General features: G+C 40.6%; 1 protein-coding gene across 3 annotated transcripts in view; it reads right to left on the reverse strand.

Moving 5' to 3' along the window:
* The window catches only part of LOC149455059 (rab effector Noc2-like), a 265,053-nt gene that overhangs the window by 199,353 nt on the left and 50,577 nt on the right, over positions 1 to 15,123 (reverse strand). For 2 of the 3 annotated variants that reach the window (XM_089686701.1, XM_089686699.1), the window contains exon 1: positions 14,780 to 14,919. The exons of the other annotated variant lie outside the window; for it this stretch is intronic. The gene's annotated coding sequence lies outside the window, so the exon portion shown is untranslated. Of the gene's footprint in view, positions 1 to 14,779; positions 14,920 to 15,123 lie in introns of those variants that run through there. 3 annotated transcript variants of the gene reach the window in all.

Genomic DNA, 15,123 nt, shown 5'->3' on the forward strand with positions numbered 1-15,123 from the left:
GTGCCCAGCATTGCCGCCCGTCAGTGCTCAGCAGTGTCTCTCGTCAGTGCCACCTATCAGTGACCATCATTGCTGCATCATCAGCACCTCCTCATCAATGCCCACCAGTGCCGCCTCATCAACGCACATCAGTGAAGGAGAAAAATTACCTGTTTGCAAAATTTTATACATCAAAACAAAGAAACATTCTTGCTTTTTGGTAATTAAATACCACCAAAGAAAGCTCTATTTTTGTGAAAAAAAATTATGAACATTTCATATGGGTACAGTGTTGCATGACCGCGCAATTGTCATTCAAAGTGCAACAGCACTGAAAGCTGAAAATTGGCCTGGGCAGGAAGGGGGTAAAAGTGCCTTGTAGACAAGTGGTTAATACACTAGAAAATAAATCCTTCCTGAAAAGCGACACTAGATGTAGACTATCAGCTCTCATTTCTATAGCCATAGTTGCTGGCATGCTTCATTCAGTCATTATAAAGTTTTAAATCAGAATTCATGGTTTAGTAACAAGATTTCAGTTTACTACAATTAATTTTCCAGCATTTACTCACCCAGCCTTTAATCCTAGGTCCTGTAAGTTAGACAGCCTTGGCTTAATTTAAGGAAGTAGTACAACTTGTTCAAACAGACTTGACAAATAAAGTCTATGTACATGATCTACTGTGCAGAGTCACAACGCCATGTAGTGAAAAGGAAAGTAGAGAGAAAAAAAAAAAACACTTCTACTGCACCAAGAAATATACAATAGGAATCTTGTGGGAAAACAAGTTCTTCTAGTAAGAACATGAAAACCTGACAAGTGAGATGGATCAGCCCTTAGACTGATATAAAATGTCATTAGCCAAGTGCCTATGAGAATAGCTTTACTAATCACTGACAACAAATACAAATTAAAAATACAGAATAAGTCCTCATGCACACTGGGCATTGTAAAAATGCAGGTAGCGTTATCTATATAAAGTCATGTAAAAAACGTAAGTTGTTCTGCATGTTTTAGCATTTTTGCATTAGCGTTTAGCAGCATTTTTCCTCGTTTTTAGGCTTTTTTTGCTGAAAAAAACAAACCAAAAATGCTGGTTTGCCGCATTTTACAGCGTTTACCATTTTTCCAGCTAAAAACTCATCTAGAAACCCACTAGTTCTGGGGGGTTTTCCAGCCAAAAGACTTCCCTGCCAAAATTGCTGATTAAAGGCTATGTGTGCATGGAAACCTAGGATAACATGCTGGGGAGTTTACTGGCTGTAGAAGAAAAAAAAAAAAAAAAACGCAAGAAGAAAAAAACAGCAGCTGTAATAATGTCCAGTGTGCATGAGGACTAACACTCAAATACTGGCTTGATAAATACAAAATTATTTTTTTAGGAAAATGTATATGGGGAGACTTGATGCCAAACATACTGAAAAATAAAAATTTACCAGTTTACATACAGTACATTTTAATAACAGGAGTCACTGGAGATTATTAGTATAACAGTGTACACCCTGGCTGATGTGGTCTAAAACCCCACAGAAACTCCCATTTGCTGTCTCATGTAAAAGACATGTAAAAGGCTGTGCATACATTACTATATTTTAACTATATAATAATACAACTTCAATATACTTAATTTAATAGATCAGGGGTCATTGCAATGCAGTTGATATAGGAATTTGAAAATTATTAGTAAGCTGCATGCACTGATCGAATGCTGGTTTTCCAGCATGACCGTTCAACAAAAGCTGGTCTAACAAACAAGGTTACACACATACCAAAATGTCGCTGCATTTCAAATTCCTTTTTTTTTTGCTGCTGTGATGCAACTTCCTGTTAGAGGGTGGCTACATTAATCCTCTATGGTCCAACTGTATGTGGGAACCTAGCCTCTGTGGCTTGCTCCCAACATGCACTAGGGACTATGAGCTATGGTATTTGTGACCACTATTAATATACATTGCTCTTTCCAAACAAACAGAAGTCGAGGGAAAAGAAGTGGTTCAGGAGTTCACAGAGGATGTTACAAGGAGGCAGAAAAACACAGTAAGAAATTATTTAATGAAAAATAGATTATAGGGTCATTATGTACTGGCTGTGCATGCGTTATCTTTGGAGAAAAAGGATATGGTTTAGTGTCTTCTGCACAAGGAACAACAGGGGGAATTTTGGAAATTTCCAACCTAATCTACCTTTTATTCTAATTTTGAACCTAAAAGGTTATCCTTTGATGGCATATAGCCCTTACAATGCTCGATTACCATACGGGCTCATGAAAAACATTTGAAGCAGTACCAACTCTTCCTCCAGTCATAGGGGAACTGCAATGCATCTCAGCAGCACAAACCAAAAATTCATTTTTAAATATTTAAAGCAAACACTCCCATCCATCCATGTCTCCATACTTTATTTTGAGGAGAAATCACTTTGAAAAACATCCCTCTAGCATTTCTGGCCACAGCCATCTTAAGGGCAGATGAGTTTACTTGCTGGAATCTGCAATCCATCTGCCTTACTTAAAACAAGTAAATATATTATACTTTCCTATCTATTTACTAATGATAGCAGCATAAGGATTAAAATAGTCATTGCTGATTAAGTGAGTGATGTTCCGCTTTAATTGCTAGCTTTAGTCAATAACTAATCATCACTTCAAACTAGTGGTGGTTTATAATCAAAAAGATAACTTATTTTTAGAAGAAATCATGCCACCAAAGTTCCTTGACTAGTTTCTATTGAAAATAATGAATACCTTATTAATTAGGCATAATAATCAGCAAAGCTTTTTACAGGAAAAAGCCTAAGTAAATTGATGAAGCTCATCTGCAAATAAAATTTTATGTAATAGAGGTTTATGTTCACTTTACCAGCTGGAAAGTGAATTCCTTTTGTATGTTAATTTACTGCTAATACTGTAGGAAGAAGAATTCTCATTAAAAAGACAACATTTTAATCTCAAATTCATAAACTGTCCCTATTAGTATAGAATATTCATATCTACCACCTACTGAATTCTCCCAGCTTTATACACACTTTTTAAAATGACCCAAATTTGCTATATTTGAAGTGCAGGCCACCAAAACAAAGGAGCACCAGGCATCAATTGAAAGACAGAATAACTAGGATGGAAGTATCCCATCATTTACCATTGCCCTGACACAACTGCACTCACGGAGTATATGTATGAACTATAAAGATGGCTATACCCTAGTAAAATTCCATTAAAAAAAATCTTCATTTTAAGAATGTTCATTCAATTTTCCAGTTGTTAGTGGGGTCAAATCGATGTGCACTTTTATCTGTAATTTTTTATTGAGTGAACAAATATCTAACAGTGTATGTGGTTTTAGTTCTGGAAATTTCATGTATTCCAGAATGGAACGTTAAATGCATAGGGTCCCCATCTCATCCCAGTTGTGTATTTGGTTTACTTCTGGAAGGCACTGTTCATTACTAAGATAATCTTGCATAAGGCTTTCATTTCATTTAATAAAATATTAATGCCAGCAATTAAAAACCTGGGAAAACCTTTTAGAAGTCAAAGCAAATTTCATGAGTTTGGTGATATTGGGAGATAAAATGTGGAGCGTGAGATGTTATCAGGAACCACCTGTCTGCTGTTTCCTCTTAATTGTGTATTGCTGGTGTTTCCAGAGTCTAGAACACTTTTTTCTGCACTTGCTCCAGAGCTATAGTCTGTATTATTTATAGACATTTATGAATTTTGAATCATTGAATATGTACAGTAAAATTGCACTTCAGTTTATACTGATGTTACAAATTAGTTTTACAATACTTGGAACTGGAGTAGTAGGAACAATTGGAACCACAAAGATGGTGCCAGCAAATTCAAAGACGGTGGCCGTAACCTGGCAACAATGAGTAAACTACTGTCACAGCAACTATTATCTTGAGGAATTCAGGGGCAAATTTGATAAAATGCATTGGTGCAGAGCATTGTGATTTGATCACATCAACCCAGAGGTGACCAGGCGGAGTTTGCCCAGTAAGCGGATGCCAATCCCCAGGCTTTAAGGGGACATCCTATGCTATTTTAAAGTGATACCACTGCTGTGCACTCAGATTTAACGTGCACCAATTTTGTGAGTGGCCTTTTATTTTTCTTTAGTTTTAATAAAATCATTTTTAAAAATGAATGTTGTTTTTCTTATGTTCTTGACTGAAGGAGCTATTCTTAGGTGCTGATTCTTTGTGGTGTATTAAAATAGATTGAAGATCATAGTGGAGGAAATGGAAATGGTTGGAGATAACATTGCCAAGGTCCTTCTTAAGTGACCTATTTCAGGTCAGTGGATTGAGGCAAGCGCATCAAGCTCGGGTGATATCACATAAATGGAAGTAGAAATTCTCACTATACACATGGAGGTGTTTTTGGACTTTATTCAATACATTTGATAATTTGGACAGTTAAAAAGAAAAGGATGATTATATATTACTTTTTGTTTTATTAGGTTTAGCTTGTGTAAGCACTAATAGCTATACATCATACTTTGTTTAGTTTGTGTAAGAAATAATTATTAGTCCTGTGACAGACCCAACCGTGACAGGGGCTTTTGGAGGGGACTAGCCTTCTACCCACTGATTATGGCCCGTGGAGACAGCAGATCATTCTCTAAATGATGGACAATAACATTTGGATAAGACTTGGATTACTTCTCTGCATAAATACAGTAAATCTTCCATTCTGCAGTGGATGGAAAGATGTATTATTAATCTTGTATAGGTTAATGATCAGAGGAAATATGGTGGTCCTCATGAGGATTGGGTTGCAGAAGCTCCTCAATTTGGGACAAAATTATTTATCAACAATCTCCCTCAAGAAATTTAAGAAGATAAAATAATTACACTTTTTCAAACTTGGAATATGTTGAGTTTTGTCTTATGATGGACAGATTATACAAGTGAAAGCAAGCACCTGAAAGACAGCACATGCAATGGACCTTGTATATTCAGGGTGTGGACTTATTGCCAGTCAGTCTGAAGTGGGTTCCCTGATTATCAAAGCATTGATCAACTGGCTGTTGATTAGCTTAAAGGACAACTTCACCTTTGGGAACATGTTACATGTTCCACCTGTATATAGGGTGGAACATGTTCGCAATGCTGCTGCAGCAGCTGCCGCCAGCCGCCCCCCCCCCCCCCCCCGCCCGACAGATAGTACGGGGAAACCTCTCCCTGTGTTATCTGTCAGATTTCAAAACAGAGGCCACACAGCTTTGCTATTCATTCACGGATGTCTGTGAATGAATGAACTGTAAGTCCCTTATAGACTGTGGGCTTGTAGTTTTCAATGATCTACCACTGCGCTGTGGAATGCTGTGGTAGTTAATTGCAACTGTCAGAATATCTGCTTGGCCATACATACTGTATAGCAAGCAGATATTCTGACAGGTCTGCAGGAGACCTGCATGGCAGCAGCGATCTACTGATCGCTGTTGCAATGCTTTCTAGGCTCCTGCAGACAAAAATAATAATGTGCATTTATTATTTTTGTCCAAAAGGTGAACTTATCCTTTAATGTTAATTAGATCACTGTTAGCTGTAGTGCTTACCATTTGCATTGTTAAGGATAATGTGAACAAGCTCTTACCGAATAAATGTGGAATATTTATTCTAATGTACAATATTTGTGTTTATTGTTCCTGTGGGCACTACCCCTATTTCGGGAGTGTATAAAAACCTGTGTTTTCTATTCAATAAAGAGTTCCAGTTTGTCATCTAAGCTAGTCTCGTCTAGTCTTGAGTGCAATGCCTGGCTATAATACCTTGAGTCACTCAGTCGGGGTGACAGACATTCCATCACATTTGGTGGCAGCAGTGGGATGCTTCTTGCAGTCTAGGCCATCCAAACCACCACTGGGATTCGAGGTCTGGGTGGCAGAAGAGGAGAGGAACAGATACCTTTGCTCTGCACAATGGTTTTGCACAGAGCAACCCAGATCCCCCCCTTTCACGGGTCTCCTGATGGCGCTTCCTATGGTGGGCACTTGTGCAGGCTCACTCCCATGCCTGGGTGCGTGTGCCTATTCAACCTGCCTCAGCCCCACCGCCCACTCTCTGCTCACAGGTTTTGATTGAGAGCAGCAGGAGCCAATGGCTTCTCTTAAGCCTGTGAGAGCAGGGAGAGAAGAAAAGAGTTGCTGTAGATGGCACAGTGCTGGACCATGATTGGGCTCAAGTGAGTATTTAGGGGGGGCTGCAAGTAAAAGGTTCTTTACCTTAATGCAAAGAATTCATTAAAAGAGAAGTATGGACTTGCTTATAGTCACCTAGGTGGACAATGCTGCGTCTGTCCCCCGCTGGTTCTGCAGTGAGAACTGCAAACACCACTGATCACTCTGTTCTCCACCCCACCCACTCGCTCTCAGCAGAGAGCTGTGACTGTCAGTAAATGGCTCTCTGCTCTGCCCCTCCAGAGCTCACTGAAGTGCTGGGCTGTGGAGGAGATGGGAGGAGCCGGCTTAGGCTCTCGGCGGATCACTGGCATCTCAGGCATCTGGGTGGATCCTGACCATATGGTTGAGATCTTTTCCAAGTCTGGACTGACTGAATGATGTCAGCTGACAACAGACTTTAGCCCACTGTCGGTTGAAAACTGGTCACAAGAGCGCAGAATGAGCTGCACTCCAGTGAGCTATAGAAGTATAGCCAAAAAAGCTTTGACTATACTTCAAAGTAAAAATCCTTTTACCTTTGCAACCACTTTAAGCTCCACGGTGCAATGGGCACACACAAAACTGACACCATGTGCAAAAGAAAAAGCAAGCACTCAAATGTATGCACACAAAAAAAGTGCACAAGGTGTAAAACATGGTAATCCTTCAAAAGAAAAAGGACCCTAGCCCTGAATCCCCATGCCACAAGACTTCTGATGGCGACTGAGTATTCATGGTCCACCCATAGAGGGGAGTATAGATGTTAATTATTTTTCTGAAAACCCCAAACATCTCCTTTTAATCCTTCAAGAGAACTGTCCAGAACTGAATTATGGAAGCGGTCACTGCTGGAACAAGCATGTTCATATTAGGTGTTGCAGCACCTGAAATCACATACTTGTTTCAGGTCAGTGACTTGCCAAGTAGTTAGGTAGGATTTAGATGACAGCCCTGAGCATATTTAAAAAGTAAACGGTGGGAACTCAAACATATTTTTGTCTTGATTGGTTCCTGAAGGTTCTTTTTTTTCCATGCAATACAGGAAGGTGGTAGATGATATGGTGAAAAAGGACATCAAGTATCTAGACATTCTGTTTACTCTGAGTAGAATAAAAAAAAAAAAAAAAAAGAATCTTACAATCAAAATTTCAAATTATTATTATAATGTAACATTTCAAGCATGTCTGACCACAGGTTCATACGGCTACATTGAGTAATAGGCTACACACACACTTCTGTGCAATTTAAATTTAACAGGATTTACTCCAAGCTGAAGTGCTCAGACCAATGTAAAGATTTCCATATATGTATACTCTATTTTTCCTAATCTATATATCTATTGCCTTATATATAAATAATACAAAAATAAATACACTATCAAAAGGTCTAGCTAAGCCTTTTCAAAAGGGCCACTTATGTGATTTGGTAACTGGCGTTGGTCCACAATTAAAGTAAATGGTTCAGAATTAAACATTTTTTATTTTGAATATTTTCCATCTGCAGCAACTGAACTCCAACAGGACAGGGAGGAGAAGATGACTTTCAGCGGTTGCAGGATGAAAATGGAGGGGATTAGGTTCTGTATATGCCTCCCCCACTGCCCCTCCTGTCCAAGTGTAAAACAGAATGTGAAAGGGAGGCCACACGGGCCCCCTGGAGTATGGGGTGGGGTTGTCATTGTGACCCATGAAGCTACACCACTGGTTGGGGATGGGGTAAAAGCACATCTAAACTATGGAGTTATACTACCCCTCCAAAACTGTAAACGAGCCCTCTATAAACTTGCTTCCACACTGTTGTGCTGTGGTTTACCCGCAACACGGGTTCAGCAGTGCACATGTGGCTTTCCTGCAGGTTAGCTGATCTTTGCCATAGAATTCTATTATATCTTGCAGGTGTTGCGCGCTTTCTGAAAGCACACTAAGATGCCTGCATTCAAGAGTTTTGGTGTGCTTTCAGAAAGCGCACCAAAGCCACAGGTTATAATAGAAGTCTTTGGGTGCACCCGAGGATCAGTGTAAAAGCAGCCTAAGTTGTAAACCCTATTATAGGCTGTAATATGTCCATTACAAAAGAACAGTGTATGTGTTGTTTAATACACTTACGTTTTCCTCTTCCAGATTCTGCTGGCAATGCTCTCAGTCTCCAGGCTGCTAGAAAGGTCCCAGGTGAGAGGCACTTGATAACACTCCGCCTTGGACAGAAGCCAGCGCTACAGAGGAAGCATTGGATTATGTGGCTTCTACTGCCTCTGCAGCCACCTACTTCCTCCACTGCCAGCACTGGCTCGATGCATTCTGATGCTCTGGGATGACAGGTCAGCAAGCCCAGACTGCAATCAATGGGTTGACAGCGTTGACATGCACTTACCTGGTTTGAGGTCGAGGGCCACAGGTTCAGCACCACTGGTCTAGTACAAGGGCCTACAGGCCTATTTACAGTTTTGAATTATTTATTGTAAAAAGTGTATTTTTCTGTGCATTACCACAAACACACAAATTGCACACAGCACACATTAATACAGAAAAAAATACAAACCCACAGACATGCACTTTTTTGAAAATTCTAAGGCCCCTTTCACATGAGGTAGACTCCGTTTTGATAAGCAAGGGATTGGTCTACAGCCATATGGACATAGACTCTGCTATCCGTTTATACCCAACTGCCCTGCAATCCACCTAGATGGAGGGTACGGATCCCCTTCCATTTATTTATTTTTTTTTAGTAGACTGGATTAGACCAGAGGTAGGCAGGCATAAACAGATATATGTCTGTTTATACCTACCTACCTCTGGTCTAATCCAGTCTACTAAAAAAAAAAAATAAATGGAAGTGGATCCGTACCCTCCGGCCCAATCTGGTCTGCCTGAAAAAGGACAGGTTGACCTGATGAGGTCCTTCGAATGAAAGGAGCCTATGGCAACACACCATAACACACAGATGGTTCACATCTGTGCTTTGCAGTGAGCTACAAAGCAAATACATTATGTCGCACAGTCTAGGAGCTTTGGTGGGCCATTCAAAAGGAATAGCCTTCTAATGGACCGCAATGTTGGCACATGTTTTACCAAGCATTACTGCAATGCAAAGGTGTAATCGGCTTCTTAAACTTGGCTAACGTGCCAGGTCATGAGCAAATAAATGACCTAATGCCATGGCAAACACTAACTTTCACAGAAGCAAAACAAATAAATGAAAACTAACAAAGCTGAACGTATGCGCAAGCAAGCAACATGCAAATCGGGACAGACTGTCACCTTGGAAACAAAATTACACACAGAGAAACAAAAGGTCATCCCAAACACATCAGCAGCCATACTTTTCATTTCAATGGACATAAGCTCCAAAAACAGCACAAATTTGTATTTCCAAAATTATTGTACTCATCACTATATACTGATATTTATAAATACATGTGATTGGAGGTAAGCGTGCAAGCTAGACAATGACAGATGGTCTGATGCACTTGAGCACGTATTAATTTTCACGGTCAAATATTGATTCATCACAGTTATACGTTTGGGACTTTGTGCTATATGGTTTATGAATATTGTTTATTTATGATCACATGTATTTATATCACCTATCACTTATATTTAGTCACATTCTTGATGGCATATTTTTGGGCTACACATTAGGTGCACCATTGTACACCTATATATTCATTCATATAATTTATGTATTCACCCATTTAGTATCGAGTCCTTTATTTTTTATGTCTATTATCACATGGTATTAGCGCTACACCACCTTATCTACTTACATGACTATTGCACCAGAGATAGGCTTGTCCACTCCCCATTACCACCATGACCGTTCCGTACAAACCCCCCTTTCCCCTTAACCAATTATACTTACAAAAAAACATGACACCAATTTTGGAGTAAATGGCCAACATGGCCTTTTATTAACAACACAAATTTAAATACACCAACCATTCCTTATAACAGAAACCCAAAGAATTGTTGTTGGTCTTCGAAGGCACCCCCAAACAATCTGAAATGCACCTGCGGACAACCATATACACTAGGCCTCCAGCCGCAACCAACCAGCTCAGAGACAACCATACCGTCCGCAGTGCAGCACCACCACCTTCCAGTTAAACCTTGGTTAACTGGGAATGTCCCCGGGCATCCCATACCACCGATGGGTCCCACACCATTGTTTTTACCTTCCAAGATAAGAACCGCCTCCAAAGACCAACAACCGCCCAGGAACCAACATAACCCCCCTTTACCTGGAGGGACCCAATACTCGCCAAAAACAGGGAGGGCGGGAGGGAAGCTCTCACTCCTGACGTCCAGCTCAAACTGACGCCCCCTCACTGAAACCCCCCACCCCAAGGTGCAGGAAACCCCACCTACTCTCAACCTTCCACCAACCCCCACTATCAAAAACAAACCCCTTGGATCTGCCTTAACCCTTTCTGTTCCTCCTTCCCCACTCTGGGCCTAGTCATGTATGCCCTGCGCCATTTCTTCTTTCTTTTTTGCTACGGGCATTCCTATTCATTTACACGTATTGGGATTTTTTTCTTAGCAAAGACATGTAGCAAAATACATTGGCCTAAATTTATAACGAAATTTGTTTTTTTACTGGACATGTTTAACAGCAAACAGCCAAAAAATTGTTTTTTTCTCAGAATTGTCTGGCTAGCACAAAAAATAAAAAATGCACAGACAAACAAATACCACCGAAAGAATGCTCAATTCGTGGGAAAAAAAGAACGTAAATTTCATTCAGTGCAGCGTTACATGACCACACTAATGCAAAAAATGGCCTGGTCAGGAAAGGAGGTAAATCCTCTGGAGGGCACTTGGTTAACACAGTCCAAAAGGGGAAGGATGTGCAGTAAACCAAAAACTTAGTATTTATCTTTCAGCTTACTGTGGGTAGAAAAATTAAAGTGTATCCAAACCCAAGAGCAATGTATTATAGTAAACCAGTTCTTAGTTGGGGTAGCTGAATTTGTTTTCTTTTTTTTCACCTTATAATCCGATCAGTAATGGGCTGTTCACATGTGGCATATGAATCTATGCCCCATGGAACCTGGGAAGGGAACCAGGGTGTGTTCAGGGCATTACACCTGCTTGGATGTCACATTGGGTTGCAGAGGCTGTGTCCGTACTGCTGTTGTGCACCAACTAACTGCAATGGGACTGCCTTTAGGGATGCATGGAACTCCTGTGCACCCCTGTGCAGATTAACATGACCCTTGCACAGGGCATGGATTTATACATCACGTCTGATCGAGGCCCTAAAAACACAGGATTGCAGGATTGTCAACCTAGAAAAGTCTTTTTCAACCAGGGTGCCTTGAGGTCTTCAGGGGTGTCTTGGCAAAATGTCTAAAAATTGTCCAAAACTTTTATACAAGACAGTGGGTGGAACAAGCCTGCCTTTTAGTTACACAAAGCCACAGGTTTTTATTGTGCATCATTACAACCTTCTAGCCACCGGCATCCTGACAACCAATTACATAAATTGATAAGGAGGATGTCGGTTGCCTGCACACCATCCTTGTTTGGCCCTCCCCTGCCCCTCTCCGTCAGCACCAGGGTCACATTAGCTCAGTGATGGAGAAAAAAAATGAGAGGAAGAGAAACATTGGAATACTCGCCAGTACCAATGTGCAAAAGTGTATTTGCTTTGGAAGAACAAATCCCATCTAACGTTGGGTGTCCTACATGTGTGGGTGTTGCTGAGTTATGTAAAACTATTAGAACAGTTTTTTACATTTTAGAATGGGGTGCCTCAAGACCATCATTTTAAAGGGTGCTTCGGAACTGCCCATAGCATAGAGGGTTCCTTGACTGAAAAAGGTGGAGAAACACTGCCCTAGAACAATAAACATGCTGGGACTACAGAACACCTCCCGCTCGCCTACCTAACATAGGGGGATTCTGTAACTTAGAGTTACCTAGGCAGGAAGAGAAGACTGCTGAGATAACACTGTAGAGTGCAGAGTATACATGACATCACTGGGTTTCCCACATGATTTTGTTTTTTTTTCTCACATCAATCATATGCAGCAACACTTTCAATTGTATGATCCAAGCTGAACCATGGGCTGAAGAGAAAAAAGTTACCTACAGGCATCCTCCTTACAGTGTTACTAAACCCAGGACCCTGCATTCACCATATCTGGTCTCCCACAGTACACAGAACATGGAAATGGAATTATTTTAGTAAATATAAACTACTAAATACCTTTTCTCATCAGAAGTTAGAGCAGTCTTGTGACAGTGTCCAGCAGAACACTGGTTAATCTTGTAGGAGGAGTTTTCATTCTCTTCTGACTGTCCTATGAGGCTGCAGGGCACCTGACTCTCTGTCTGGACAGTGCTGATTGGGCCAGTGCTGATCACATGCATTCTCCCAAGAAAAAAAAAACTCTATCAATACACACCAAACGGAGCATGTGCAGCTTGCCCCCAAGGATCTGTTCTATCAGCAGATGAATTGGGGATTGTGGAGGATGGGGAGGATCAGAGAAGACAGGATCAGACACCTTTTTTTCACAATGCAGAGTATTAACCTCTTAGGTTCCACAGTGCTTTACTGCATATACAGACTGATTTTACTGCTGTGGGATTAGTAACACTTTAATGTCAGTCCCCCAAAACTGCTCCCCTTTGTATGCAATTAGTCGTGCATCAATGCAAGATCATCAGCCTTAGGCCTCTTTCACACGGATGTTCCATATGTCCATCTTCATCTGTCTGTTTACAGATGAAAAAAGGACACCCGTGTATTACTATGGACTGGCGGATGTAAATGGATGATCATCTGTTTACATCCATTAATGTCTGCATCCGTTAACATCCATTTTTTTGAACAGAAGAAAACCCTATTTTTCTTGTGTTAACAAAAAAACCACAGAACAGATGAAAAACAGATGTAAAACGGGCAAAAAAAGGATATATAAATGGATGAGAAAAAAAACGGATGTGAACTGATGAAAAAACGGATGTGAACTGATGAAAAAACGGATGTGAACTGATGAAAAAAACGGATGTGAACTGATGAAAAAAACGGATGTGAACTGATGAAAAAAACGGATGTGAACTGATGAAAAAAACGGATGTGAACTGATGAAAAAAACGGATGTGAACTGATGAAAAAAACGGACGTGAACTGATGAAAAAAACGGACGTGAACTGATGAAAAAAACGGACGTGAACTGATGAAAAAAACGGACGTGAACTGATGAAAAAACGGACGTGAACTGAGGAAAAAACGGACGTGAACTGAGGAAAAAACGGACGTGAACTGAGGAAAAAACGGACGTGAACTGAGGAAAAAACGGACGTGAACTGAGGAAAAAACAGACGTGAACTGATGAAAAAACAGACGTGAACTGATGAAAAAACAGACGTGAACTGATGAAAAAACAGACGTGAACTGATGAAAAAACAGACGTGAACTGATGAAAAAACAGATGTGAACTGATGAAAAAACAGATGTGAACTGATGAAAAAACAGATGTGAACTGATGAAAAAACAGATGTGAACTGATGCATTTTTTTCTTGGAAAAAACGTGACTGAACTGATGAAAAAAATGGGACGCCCGTGTAAAAGGGGCCTTACATTGTAGGCTGGGATGCCAAGGGCCTGCCCACATCTCTGGATCGTTGGAGAACAGAATTGAACACCAACTGCCAGGGAAGCAAGGAATACGCCAAGTAGTATACCTATTCCTGTCCTAGAGAAAATTGACCCTTGCAGTGAGAAGGGGGCCCCACATTTTCTGCAACTCGGAGTTCAACTTTAACATGCCAAAAGGAAGCAAATAGAAGTTAAAGCAGAACTAAAGGAAACATATAAAACTGTGAGTAGGCAGCTCTTTATTGCAGAAGAGCATGCAAAGTCTCTTCTACACCAACAAACACTTACCTGCCTGCAAGCAGTCTTCTATTGAATGACACCCTGCTGCTCATGAGCAGCTCACCATGCATTCCCGGCACACCCACACTGGAATGACAGACTCCTGTGCGTATGCTTGGAATGATATCACTTCACCACCAACCGATCAAGAGACTGGAAACCTGGCACCCAGAAATGGCGGGGGAGAAAACAACAGAGGCTGATGAGGGATTTAACCGCCGCATTACTGGAATGAGGTGGTGAGTATTATTATGAGTTTCGTTCACCTTAACTGGTAAAGTTTACATAGATGAGAACAAAGGACGTCTGTTCGGCTGCACACCAAACAATCCACTTTATTGAACCAAGATAAAACCAATACAGACAGTAGAAATACAGTGGGGGACTGGCAGGTTTCAAACAAAAAAAAGGTGACTTTTTAGATGCGAGTTACTGTAAGTGGACAAAAAGTTACCTTCCTTTATATGTCACTCTTCTCACCACCTTACTGATCTAGCTGGAGCAACTAAAGGTGTGAACTTTACACAGGATAAAATAAAGGCTTCAAAACAGACTCAATCCATTATTCACGACCACTCAAGATACAGTATAGCAAACACTACCTTAAAAGCACTGATGACAGCATAAAGAGAAATCAAATAACATCCAAAGCAATATACTTTTCCCAGAAGTATACTTGCCCCCTGCACAAGCTTTAGTAAACACATATCCATTAAAACAATGATTGAAGAATGAACTACTTACCTATCCAACGTTTACAGAGTGTCTTGGATTGGTACCACTTTCTTTACAAGGAAGTGCTAGGTTCAAATGAAAGACGACTGCCGAGACATTTTACCTTCCTGTGCATGTACATTCTGGATTTCATGTTACAAGGTGGAGTTATTACAGTGGAAATCCACGCCTAAAAGAGAAATACAACCTCCCAACTCTTTACAACCAGGGAGCAGAAAATCACGTGTCTCCATTGTTCCATTGACAACATCCTGTTACGACTTCACAAGTACTACTGCAGTAGTTAAAGGTGCTGTCATTCCAGACACACAGGATCTCCTGCTAATATTTAAATAAGCTTTGTACAGGAGCAA

This window comes from Staurois parvus, unplaced genomic scaffold (assembly GCF_062004578.1).
Source record: "Staurois parvus isolate SC_StPar_1 unplaced genomic scaffold, SC_StPar_1.0 ptg000408l, whole genome shotgun sequence".
In the NCBI taxonomy this organism is placed as follows: Eukaryota; Metazoa; Chordata; class Amphibia; order Anura; family Ranidae; genus Staurois; species Staurois parvus.